This window comes from Watersipora subatra, chromosome 4 (assembly GCF_963576615.1).
Source record: "Watersipora subatra chromosome 4, tzWatSuba1.1, whole genome shotgun sequence".
In the NCBI taxonomy this organism is placed as follows: domain Eukaryota; kingdom Metazoa; phylum Bryozoa; class Gymnolaemata; order Cheilostomatida; family Watersiporidae; genus Watersipora; species Watersipora subatra.
Genome location: NC_088711.1, coordinates 13,893,544 through 13,907,884, shown reverse-complemented (window position 1 = coordinate 13,907,884; position 14,341 = coordinate 13,893,544).

Genomic DNA, 14,341 nt, shown 5'->3' with positions numbered 1-14,341 from the left:
TGCCAATTCTCAAGATATATTGTAGCTCTATTTCATTGATTCAAGTACACTAATGTCATTATAATCGATATTCAATGGCCATTCAATATAAAAGCAGCATACACTACAATACAGTAATGTAATGTTCATGTAACATAACAAGATTGTGATCCTAATTGGTTGGTTCAACTTATTCATTACTACAGATGTGCTCATTTCTCATATCATATGATTTTAAAGCTTTGTAAGCTTTGGCGGCCAAGGTTTTGCCCCGGACTCCACTAGAGGCTTACAGCGGCCCAGGCCCCCAGCTGTTTCAACCGCCACTACATGGCGGTGGAATCGCGTTGCGACTCTTGATCGCCTACATCCACTTATTTCAACTTTACAGTTATGGTTAAAAAAAAGTTAGCACTACATTACTGCCTATATATGTTTGGTGGTGTCATTCATGAAAAAAATTACATACTGCAACCGTACGAGAAGACTTGTACAGGTGAATTCACAATAAGCAGTGTACTACTAATGTACTAGTGTACTACTAAGCAGCCATACTACTAATCAGTACAAAGCCGATGTTTAATTGAAGTTTTTAAAAACTAGTTAATTTTAAATGTTGTAAAATAAATACTTGTAATTAATTTAATAATTACCATTAATAATTAAATTTAATAATTAAATTTAGTAAATAAATTTAATTAATAAGTTTAGTAATTAAATTTAGTAGTTGTGATAATTAATAAATAATAATAACAAAATACTGTGTATATCTGGTAACAATTATTTGGAATTATTGGAAAACATTATAAACAGAGTTAGTTTCTCATATTCTAACTCGGGCATAAGTTCATCCTGTGAGAAAAAATGTCAATGCTTACGAATAGTTGAATGAGCTTGCAATGACATCTGCTCATCGCATTCAAGTTGTGTTGGCAGCGGGGCAGTAGAGGAGTACCGAGTTCTGGCAGCATTTTGTTGAGCTTTCAGTCTTACTATCTTTGGGTACTGCGGCTTTCTGCTCGGGAAGGCATTGCATGGAGTGTGCTTATACGGCACCTCATACGATTGCACCGATATTGTGTCTGCCCTCTCTTCTGTCGTAGTGGCCAAAATTTTAGGATCTATGTTGTGCCAGAGCGCCCATATCAAGCTCGCCCTACTCTGATCAATTTGAGGCGGACCCATCTGTCAACAGATTTGGGAATGTAATCCAATTTCTTTTGTAGATTTCAAGGTAGCATGTGCTTCCTATCATTAAACAACAATAACAGCATGTTCATTTCTTGTGATACACACAAAAGGGTCAGTTTTATAGTCCTATTATAGAATGGCTAGAATTGGTTGACACTATAAAAATACTGAGAGGGCAACTCTCAAAAGTTACTGTAGCCATTGTCAGGTTAATCAACACATCTATATACCGAAAGATTTTACAGATATTTAATTCATTGTCTTCTACTGCACTTGTTGTATTTTTAAGATGTAAGACTCTAAGTTTATCGGAAACCAAAGTCATCTATTTTTACGGGTCCAAGACCTGATTACGCAATGATTATAGCTCTTTCAGTCTTTCTATTTTTATAAACTGTGATCTTTCAACAATTTTTCACATTTTCACTTGATTTTATACTAAAGCCCATAGGAACTAAGTTCTACAACTCTTTTTTAAGATCAGTGCTAAGTAAAAGTAATAGTGTAGAATTACTGCAAGTAATTTGCGCACCATCTGCAACCTGATAAGAGAAGGCATGAGCATATCACATGTAAACAAGATAAACCATCCCTCCGGGGCTATAGTGAGCTTATAAACTCACTCGTGGCTGGAGCAGTAGAAGCGCTTGATACTTCGGTGCCTTCCTAGTTTTTCTCTATGCACATTCGCTATTGAATTCAGCTTCTCCGCTAGATGCCGTTCAATGTCTATGCACTCTTTTACCATTCAATGATATAATGCAACTATATAGGTACTGGAAGGCGTAATAAAGTTGTTTTTCATTAGCAAAGCTTTTAAAGCACCTGCTGTCACTAGTCAAGCATGTAAACGTTGTGTCCTTCTTACGTTGTGTCCTTCTTACCTGTAGTCTATAACTGACTTCATGCAAGTAATGTAGCACCCAATACTTACAGCTCTTTCTGAATACTGGTTGAGACATGTCATTGTGTACGATGCCAAATTACGGCTTAGCATCGAGCATCAGATGCATGCATTATGAGGTGACTTCCTGTCGAGAGCCTAGCAACTGCGAGCCGCATTATGCTTCAGCGGCCAATAAAAGCATAAGTATTGACCATTCAATAAGTCGGGTGAATAGAGACAATGATATGTATGCTTTGAATGGGCAATCGGCCTGATATACCATAACCATAACCATACCATAACCTAGCATTACGCTAGCTCATACCTTGTGTGCTTTGCAGCGACAGATGCTACAAACAATACTTATTTTGAGATGCCTTGCTGAGCATTACTAGCTGCTATGAAGAGAGGTCCTATGAAGACCGTAACTAGACGCTTGTTGTTCTCCTTCAATTTTCATGAGCCGAGGTGGTAGCAAATATTAAGGAAAACGATGAACATAAAACATAAGCTAGTCAAGTTTTTTCCTTTCTGGACAGTTTAGGGATGTGTGATGGATACGGGCAAATGGGCCCAGAGCTAAGTAACATCATCATGGTCAGCCGGCTGGCCAGATTCAAGAGAACGACCTAGCTCAGCCTGGCCAAGAAAGATTCGGGCTGGCCCCGCCAGACCGAGGCAGTAGGAAAATGGGCTGGGCCCTGAGAATCTTAGCCAACCGGAAGTATGTACGGCCGGCTGCTAACCAGTAAAGGACAGACTGACCGGCCATTGAGCTGGTACCAGAGAAACCGAGCTGCTACCATGCTAAAAGAAGCTGGCCATCCAGCCACTAAAGAAGAAGGGAGAAACTTATATTCCTGAGAAGATCTATAATGTGCCAGACAATCCAGAGCAGGTAGAGCACGGAAAAGTCTCGCCATTGTAGTTAGTTGTATGAGCAAATTAACAGCATTTGTTTATATTTATTTTATATAAATATATAAACCCATTCTACTACTAGAAGTGATTTGGTTCTTTGTGGAGCAGTAAATGCTTCATGGCGGATCCTTCACATATGTTACATGTACCGTTGTTCAGTGTATAGCATTCTTTATTAATTTCCCTAACATGAAACACCCATGTCACTCTGCATGTGTACATCTAATAATGATGGCATATATTATATATATATATATATAACATATATTTGGAACAGTATGTTGTTTGTACTAGTAGGAATTCGTCTCTAATGTTTCGATTACATATACCATAAAACCTGTATTTAAACACCACCTTCATTTGAATGCCACCCTCTATTTGAGCGGCATTACCGGAGAAGGGTTGAAAAGCAGAGCGCCACCCTTTAATTGAACTTCACTCTGTTTGAACGCCACTTTTATTTGGCCACCACTAGTTGACATTTTTGATCTTTACGAACCCATAAGCAAGTGATCAGCAGAAAATTGTCCACAAAACTGTACTATTAATGACTCGATTACATCAATAACAAATTAATTCATTCGTCATTTTTGTTCGTATCGAAGTCCGCTTTTCAATTCCAAGCTTACAGTTTTTCCGTTAAAACTTTGAATGCAACACCATAAAAATAGTACCTGTATCAGGCTAATAGCAGTTTCTTTCTTTTTTAAGTTTTCACATTTACAATAGAATCTGTGATACTATGTATTTTGAGGCTAAAATTTTGAGGCTATTTTGATTACACGCGAAAAACTCATTATTTTCAAACGAAATGTATACATGTATTTTAAAGTGCATCGCGTAAAAGTTTTGCCCTGCTAAACAATTGTTTGGGCGCTAATACCGACTAGCTCAGCTGTGCCTAACAGGAGTTGAGGTCAGGAGACACTGTGGAAGGTATTGAACAGCCAGAAGAATATGAAATGGTTTCAAACGGAACCAACAATCAGAACGCAACTGGCCGAGCAAACGATGCTAATATTTTTGTTTTAAAAATGGTCATTTTGTTTCTGATTGTATTATAAACATGGTTTATTAATTTCATTTGTTCTTGAATATATATTTGTAGCATTTGATAGATTATTAGTATATAGCTTATAAATTTGCAGATTTATAGCATATTATTTGATGCCATCATTGCGGTTATCTGAACTCGGCTTACAATGGACTGACGCTCGTAACTGTTCTATCGCGCATAAAAAGCCAGTTTTGGCTGCAAACTGTAGCAAACATATTGATGAATGTAATGAGCTTTTATGCAACCTTGTTAAATATAGTTATAAAATGAAAATATGCCTTCAAATTTGGAATGAAATAAAAAACTAAAAGCTCCAACAAGTTGTAGCGCAGGCTGTAAGATAATCATCGGTAAATTGCAGGTAATAGATATCAACTGGTAGAGACATGTATTAGCTTCCCATGCGTATTTATTTAAAGATCTAGAACAAGTTGGAGGTAAGTTAGCTAATTTATTGCATCCTAAATTTAAATAAATTTAACTAAAAGCTTTAGTTTTATTTAAAATATAACAACAGTTACCATTCTAACTTTCAAACTTCATATCATAAGAAAAATGTTCTGTGCGGTTCAAATAAATTAAGAAACAATAACACAGCTGTATCAATCTTTTTCAGGCGTTACAAGAGGAATTTCGACAATGAGCATATTATTTCCATATCATATCATTTAGCATATCATAGCATTTTCATTATTTCAAGTTTTAAGTTCAATAGAAATTTTTGTTATTATTGTATGGCGGAAAAAAGTAAAAAAATATTTGCCCTCATGGTGAGAACAAAAAAATGTTGTGTTCCATATATTGATGCAAAAAAATTTTAATAGGGGCATCGTAGCTCGAGGGCACACCGTATTAATTTATGAAATAACAAGTACACATTTAAGGTGTGCAATCGGAAAAATGATATACAGTATATCATAATAGCGGTGGGTGTGATAAGACCGGCTTAGCCTTGTAGTTACACGCTCTTGCTAACAGACATGTGATTTGAAGGTCATGAGTCCTATTTCAGCAAGAAATTGATTTTTCGTTGTTAAAACATAATCGCTATAGCTGGACACACAAACTACAGACGATAGACAAACTGAGATTTATAATATAGATATATAAATATCATGATGTTGCAACAACTTACTTTTCAAGTTGTATCATGTCGTGCTATATTGCTATATCCTCTATATCCTCTATATTGGGCAATGTTGTACTGCTTTGTGCTATTTCAACTGATATCATATTTCAGTAAAATATATCAATTAAAAATACAATAATAAAGTAAAACTACAATTATGTGGCATGTAATTGATGATTGTAAAATACCTTCTCTTCACACTAAATCCTATATGGTAGAATATTTGTCGCGCTTTCCTATGGTGTATACAAAGCTGTAGAGATTAATTTAGAACTACCAGTATATGAGGTGTCAAATACACCATAGTGTACAGGCTGCAGTATACTAATGTACTACAGCATACTGGGGTACTACAGCCTACTAGTGCAGTACAGTATACTAGTGTACTACAGTATACTAGTGTACTACAGCATACTAGTGTACTACAGCATACTAGTGTACTACAGTATACTAGTGTACTACAGCATACTAGTGTACTACAGCATACTAGTGTACTATAGTATACTAGTGTACTACAGTATACTAGTATACTACAGTATACTAGTGTACTACAGCATATTAGTGTACTACAGTACACTAGTGTACTACAGCATACTAGTGTACTACAGCATACTAGTGTACTACAGCATACTAGTGTACTACAGTATACTAGTGTACTACAGCATACTAGTGTACTACAGTATACTAGTGTACTACAGCATACTAGTGTACTACAGTATACTAGTGTACTACAGTATACTAGTGTACTACAGCATACTAGTGTACTACAGTATACTAGTGTACTACAGCATACTAGTGTACTACAGCATACTAGTGTACTACAGCATACTAGTGTACTACAGTATACTAGTGTACTACAGTATACTAGTGTACTACAGCATACTAGTGTACTACAGTATACTAGTGTACTACAGTATACTAGTGTACTACAGCATACTAGTGTACTACAGTATACTAGTGTACTACAGCATACTAGTGTACTACAGCATACTAGTGTACTACAGTATACTAGTGTACTACAGCATACTAGTGTACTACAGCATACTAGTGTACTACAGTATACTAGTGTACTACAGCATACTAGTGTACTACAGCATACTAGTGTACTACAGCATACTAGTGTACTACAGCATATTAGTGTACTACAGCATACTAGTGTACTACAGCATAATAGTGTACTACAGCATACTAGTGTACTACAGCATACTAGTGTACTACAGCATACTAGTGTACTACAGCATACTAGTGTACTACAGCATACTAGTGTACTACAGCATATTAGTGTACTACAGCATACTAGTGTACTACAGCATACTAGTGTACTACAGCATACTAGTGTACTACAGCATACTAGTGTACTACAGTATACTAGGACAAGCCTGTCATGTATATTGACTAGTAGTCTCACAATATAAATTAATTTTTTAGTGGAATGCAACCATTTGCGAAAGGTAATTTGCCTCCGTGCACTACTGTACTATAATCAAAATTCATTAAAATTTTCAGCAGGGATCAACTCAATCTTAAGGTTTTTCATTAGGATATCCTTTTTTATTTACAAGTAGGAATAAAAAATACAGCTATAGATATCATATATATATATCGTCAAACTTCAAGTTGGTGTTAGTCAGTAGAAAATTTTCACTGTATGTACATTTCAGTATCTCAGTAACTACATGTAGATCTATGTGAGTGCCAGCAAATAAAGAGCTTTGGGGTTGTCGTATTAATTAAATGGAGAAGACAACAGCTGCAAACCTTTAAAATACTACAAAATAACATTTTCAATATTGCTTCCATTTTTGCCTGAAAAGAAAAGGTTTTTTTACATGCAAACATCAGAAAATAACATAGTGTAGCAACAGTAAATATAAATAATATTATATACATGTAGCAGTAATGTTATATGATAAAGTACAATAAAAAATATTTCAACAATCATGCAAAATTTATTTCAAATATTCGTATTCTCTTATTGTTTAAAGCCATCGTTACATTCTTGCTTTTGTAAATGAAGTTTGAGCAGAGTTCATAACTAAACAGTCCTTCAATCCCTGGCAATCTTGAGTTAAAATCTCATTCATTACTTTCACTAGTCTATTTTACCCAAACATGGGGAGACAACACTCACAATGATCTCTAGTTTAGAAACTTTCTGACAAGCATGGACAAGTCCTTATCATTTTATTTATGGAGCAGAGTCTACAATGAACTAAAGGATTTTCTGTGTGAGGAAGCATGCAGACTTTATACAAGTATATGCTGTCAAAGCTGATGTGGTAGAAGACGAGGATGAGGTCATGAAACAGCGCTGCCAACAACTAGATTTGGCATAATATCATAGTGTAAGGAATTATTATGGCTCAATAGAATGATCCATTAATGACGCAAATCTAAAGCAAATAGCATGATACGAACATATAATAGGTGCTGGCGAGATTAGTGGGTGTTGGCAATGGGCAAGGCGACTAGCTGAATATCTACAGTTTTACCTGAGGGCGTCAGAGGATATTTCGAAACTATTGTTTACATTTAATCAACTTGAAATAGCAAACACGGCGAAGAGCGGCTGTATCCACACAATTACCAGGTGATGTATGTACAGCGAATATTAGTTTGTGTCTGTTAACTTAGTTTACCTTGAGAAAAGATAAATTGACATGTACCTACATCTCCCATTCCCTGAGGAACCTGATCTACATCCGGCGGAAAAAATCTTTTTTTCAATATGATATTGCGGATCAAAAAATCTGATCCGTGAGTGCTGTCTTATAGTTTAGCTTCAATAGCTTGTCTAAGTGCGGAGTCTAAAAAGATTACAAGCGTCTCCAAATGTTTTACGCAATTCTACTGTCCTTATTTCTGAACAAACATAAGAACTCTTTGAAAGACTCACGCAAAAAATTGATTGTCATGGGAGAATTATTTTACAACCTAGATGATTGTATTTTGACACACCCAAATAAGATCAAAGGAGGTGAAACAACTGATGCACCGTTCCGTGTAGTGGACATATATGTTGCAAGTGTCCGGTATGTAATTTCTCTTTAGTAGCTTGTAAACAGTTGATCCTCGCTTCTAAAAAACTGATAAAATCTTAATCCTTTTCTAAAACTGGTAAAAACTTTTGTTTACCACAAAAATTCTATACGAACCTATTTAAGCCAAGTGCTTACGTGATAAAATGAACACATCGTTACAAGAGTATCACAAAACATGCCAAGATAACATAAAATACCGCTCAATGTCATAAAATTTGCCAAGTTAGGAGACTCTCCTCAAGGAAGTTTACACATTAATGAATCCTCATAATTTTATTTAACGCATTAAAAATTGATTAGAAATATCTTGCATTGTTTGATCATGGGCAATTACAGAATGAACAAAGAAGGTTTCTTCTTGCAACAAAGACAACGATATATAAAAAAATATTATGAATCTCATTCTAAAAAATGTGGTGAATAGACAAATTGTATTGTATGCTGACTCGCTGTCGAGGATTGTATAGGTTGACAGCTGTCAGCAAATAGCGAATCATCTGCTTTGAATAAAGTATGTGACAGAAAAATGTAATAAATGCTCACTTTTTTATGATGCCAGTACGAAAGAAGCTCCAGCTCCTATTTGTTAACTCTGTTACTCAACTAAAATCTGTCCTTTCATGTCAGACCTTCGATGAGTGTGCGGCAAATTCAGTATGGCGAAAAAATAATCGCTTATTCAGAAGACAAAATAGTTCACATTTAGAAAATCCACGATACATCTGACAACTTCGCAGGTTTGAAAACTTGGCCGAATGATGGGTGTCACATGACAGTGAGTCGCATGATAATTATTCACATGACAATTAGTCACATGAAAATTAGTCATATAATAATTAGTTAAATGACAATTAATCACATGACTCTGCTTTTTACCAGTAGCTAAATATAAATGCATTTTATAGCCATTCTTTGCAATTGATTAAAAAGTTAATATATTGCGTTTTTTTAAATAATACATAAAACTGCTATCAGTCAGGAAATACTCAGTCCTAATGCAGCACTATGAATTTGCATTAAAATGAAATCAGCACAACTAGCAGCTTCCCACAGTTTATAAATATGGGTTATTTTACTAATTGCCCCCCACGCTGTGTCACGTATTTATAAGTCTTTGAGATTTGTGTGTCTCTAAGCGCTGCGCTACACTTAAAACTAACTGCATCACAGCGCTTGGATGTCTAGTACACTGCAATTAATTTGTGGAAATTGCATCTGAAATAGCTTAAATTTGTATAATTATTTTGCATAACGGCGCATATTTCAAATGATTCTTTGACGTGTCTGTTCTCAGTGCAGCTTATGACCAGTTCAAGTGTACAATTATGTGTAGATGTGAACAGTTGAGAAGTCTCTTATAACAACATTTATCAATATTATTAATACATTTATTGTAAACCACCTGCCCTTGACGAGGTGACACATTCACGGTGGTAATATACAGACAGAAGAACCTCTAAACAGAAGCAATGCGTAAGTGATGGTTTTATCATCGTAGGGTAACTATATTGTGCCTCAACAAAACATGCTCTGTTATAAGAGGCAGATGTTCTACTCCTACATTAGCTAGGATTCTTTGAACCAGAAAACAACTAGTTCAAGAGTGAATTCAGGAAGAGATGACGGTTACAAGCAGTCTCCGACTTCATACAACTCATGAATTGTATCAGCTTGTGAGTTTGGTGTTTACCTAATGTCCTAAATACCTAATGACCTAAATAGTCTTAATGGCGACTCTGGTCATCTTTTATTTTTACTAAACTCAGCTTTAAAACTGTCATGGATTCTGTAGAACTTGCAATTCTCATCTCGGAGAGGAAACTAATTACTAGCCAAACATATAACAATCACTTTATTTCTGATATATATATATACGGTTTATATATATATACTGTATATATATAGAATATATGTAATACTGTAATATATGTAATACCGTCATAATACTCGATATATATACTGTATATATATACTGTATATATACTGTATATTCTTATTACATATACTTTTATTACATAGGCTACTATACATATGTATAGTATGCAATAAAAGTAATAATACATAATACATATATAATATGTAATATATACAATGATTATCTTTATATATACAGTACTCATATATTTTACATACTGATATATAAAGTATAACATATATGCTTTATATATTAGTATGTGTATTAAGTATATATATAAAGTTGTTTGTTATTTGCTATATATAGGCCTAAGTTATTTATAAGTTAGAAATCGCAAAATAAAACATATAGTAATAAAATTAAACTAACATAATATATTATAATATAATAAGATATAATATACAAAAACTTAACATGATTCAACACAACGAAATAATGTATTATATATTACAATCATATTCTAATGTCATATAATAGACCATCAATAAATGTAAACATTGCAATATAGTGTAATACATGTCGCTATAGCATGGAATGAAGACATCAATATAGCGTAATACATAGCGCTATACCGTGGAATGAAGACATCAATATAGTGTAATACATATCGCTATAGCATGGAATGAAGACATCAATATAATGTAATACATATCGCTATACCATGGAATGAAGACATCAATATAGTGTAATACATATCGCTATAGCATGGAATGAAGACATCAATATAGTGTAATACATATCGCTATACCGTGGAATGAAGACATCAATATAGTGTAATACATATCGCTATACCGTGGAATGAAGACAACAATATAGTGTAATATATATCGCTATAGCATGGAATGAAGACATCGATATAGTGTAATACATATCGCTATATCATGGAATGAAGACATCAATATAGTGTAATACATATCGCTATACCATGGAATGAAGACATCAATATAGTGTAATACATATCGCTATACCGTGGAATGAAGACACCAATATAGTGTAATACATATCGCTATATCATGGAATGAAGACATCAATATAGTGTAATACATATCGCTATAGCATGGAATGAAAACATCAATATAGTGTAATACATATCACTATACCGTGGAATGAAGACATCAATATAGTGTAATACATATCGCTATATCATGGAATGAAGACAACAATATAGTGTAATATATATCGCTATAGCATGGAATGAAGACATCGATATAGTGTAATACATATCGCTATATCATGGAATGAAGACATCAATATAGTGTAATACATATCGCTATACCGTGGAATGAAGACATCAATATAGTGTAATACATATCGCTATATCATGGAATGAAGACAACAATATAGTGTAATATATATCGCTATAGCATGGAATGAAGACATCAATATAGTGTAATACATATCGCTATACCGTGGAATGAAGACATCAATATAGTGTAATACATATCGCTATATCATGGAATGAAGACAACAATATAGTGTAATATATATCGCTATAGCATGGAATGAAGACATCGATATAGTGTAATACATATCGCTATATCATGGAATGAAGACATCAATATAGTGTAATACATATCGCTATATCATGGAATGAAGACATCAATATAGTGTAATACATATCGCTATAGCATGGAATGAAAACATCAATATAGTGTAATACATATCGCTATAGCATGGAATGAAAACATCAATATAGTGTAATACATATCGCTATAGCATGGAATGAAAACATCAATATAGTGTAATACATATCACTATACCATGGAATGAAGACATCGATATTGTGTAATACATATAGCTATAGCATGGAATGAAGACATCAATGCGTATTGACTTCAGTTTTAAAAGAATTGGTAATCCATAGACAGGCCAATCTAAACCATGGTAGCACAAAGACACAGCTGGCTACCGTACACAGTGTAAGAACTTTGAGTATTCATTATTTAGGATTAGAAATAAGCATTCTTGCATTATTTCTCTAGCGTTGATAATTTACATACATATAGAATCAAACACGCTTTTTGACAGGTCTGAGTGATGTTTGCTTATAAAATCATCTTTCAAAGATTACCGAATATAAACTTCGTCCAATAAAATCTTTCATACCTTAATCTTAGCCCACACCTAGTGCGGCTACTTCTCACACTTAGACAGCTTAGGAAAGATTAGCCAAGTGAAAGTGTAAAACTAATACAAATTATAATTGGATTCTACCAAAGTTGTTATAGCCATCATTATCCACATGTTTGAGAAGTCTGCGTAAAACCACACGAATGGCTTCCCGTTCGCTTCGTTTTTGTCTCATCTCAGACAAATTACTATCACTAAAGTTTGCACTTTGACTATTAGAAATCGTCCAATAAAAAGAATCTATGGGAAAATTTTGTTTCTTACAAATAATTTATATTGTTTAAGCAACAAAAATACACTGTTTGGTTTTCATTTTTTATAAAAAATGAGTTTTTGTAGGTTTTGTTATAAAATATAGTCAATTTCAAAGACTGTGTTATATTATATTTGTAGATTGTTAACATAGGTTGAAAATTGGCATGTTTTAAAAAAGTGTGAATATAATGTGTTAATATAGCTCTCTTTCAAAAAAAGAAACATTTTTATACACAATGTAAAGAGAGGTGACTGTAAAATACGTGTAGTTATTGAAAATTGATGAAATTTTGCACTACAAAATGTGAACATAGGAAACAATAGTTTGTAGCTCAAAAGCTAACATTAATTTTAGTCAAAAAATTTCTTAAACTATTTTGTATCCATGACAACTCTGTTTACCTTTAGCTTGAAAAACACAATCTGATAATAAACTAGATGTAAACCAGAATAAACCAGACTTAAACTGAGTGACTGCTATATATAAAAAATAGAAACTGCAACTATATATACCTGGTATATAATTTATGTTGGATGGAGATGAGAAGTTTGATAGTAGACAGTTATATCAGCTATTATGCATGTTTCATAGAAAGTTGAGTATAAACTAGTTTTTTAATTACTTGCGCCAATTTGAAGGTTACACTAGATTGGTTATTTGAGAAAACTTTTGGTTTAGATGTTTTCACATCAGTCCCGGTTCTGTGGCACAGCAAAATTATTGTGTAAAAACTTAGGTTAGTGACATAACTTTGTATAAAGTATGCTGAGTTACAATATGCAGAGTGAGGTTTTTGTAAGTGTGCAAGCTTTTCTCTTTTTACTTCCACTCAATTTTAGCAAAACCAAACTTGATAAAAATCGGAACACTGGAGTTATAATCTCCTTGCATTTCTAGTTTCTAAGCAAGCACTACACTAAATAGTTTGAATCGCTGATAGAGTTAAGCACCAATTATTCATGGCTATTGCCAACCCTGTAATAAAATCAATAAATTCTTTGCATATTTGCTCAAAAGTCTATCTTTGTGAAGAACCCTTGACCCACATAAAAATCCTTTCAAGAAACATTCTGCATTCAGTCTGGAAGTCTGATCACAAATGATGCAACCATATGCGTGTTAGAGTGAGACTCATAAATATGCCAGTCTTGCATAAATTGTTTCTTGTCCGCGACATGTTTAGGGTTTCCCGTCTACGAGTGTATGTCGTGAGGCTATCGCAACTAGTCATCCATTGTTCATTAGCATGCCTATCTAATTACGGCCCGAGAACACTGAAGATCACGTCATACTTTTTGTCTTTACCGGCACAATACTGGAGTTATTATAGGCATTTTTAAATTGGTCGGTATCGAGTATATGCAAACATAATTCTGTCATACTAGTCCTTAGCAAACATAATCTCTACATCTTAACAATTACCACTTTAGTCCAAAGTCTACGGTCTCTTTGTCACGCTACCGGAACTGAAAACCATTGCGCGATCTTAATCGTCTAAAATTACTTTGTATGATTTACCTTCAAAAGAAGGCTGTTCTTCTTCTGACCAATCACTGACGAGTTTTGGCCTCTCTCAGACTAGCGCCTTGAGAGGGATCATTTTCTGCTCATTACTCATTCCTGTTAGCGGTTGTGTTGCTGCAACGCAATAAGCATCCGTGTGTACTGATTGCGGTCACTTAATTAGCCGTTAATTGATAATCTACATACTAATCCACGTGATTCAACATTTCTGCTTTTAGCAGGTGGTAGCAGGTGCTTTTTTCGTAACGGCGCAGATGAGCTCTAGGCAATTACTATTCATGACCACTGATTATAATCTTGAAATATTTCTAT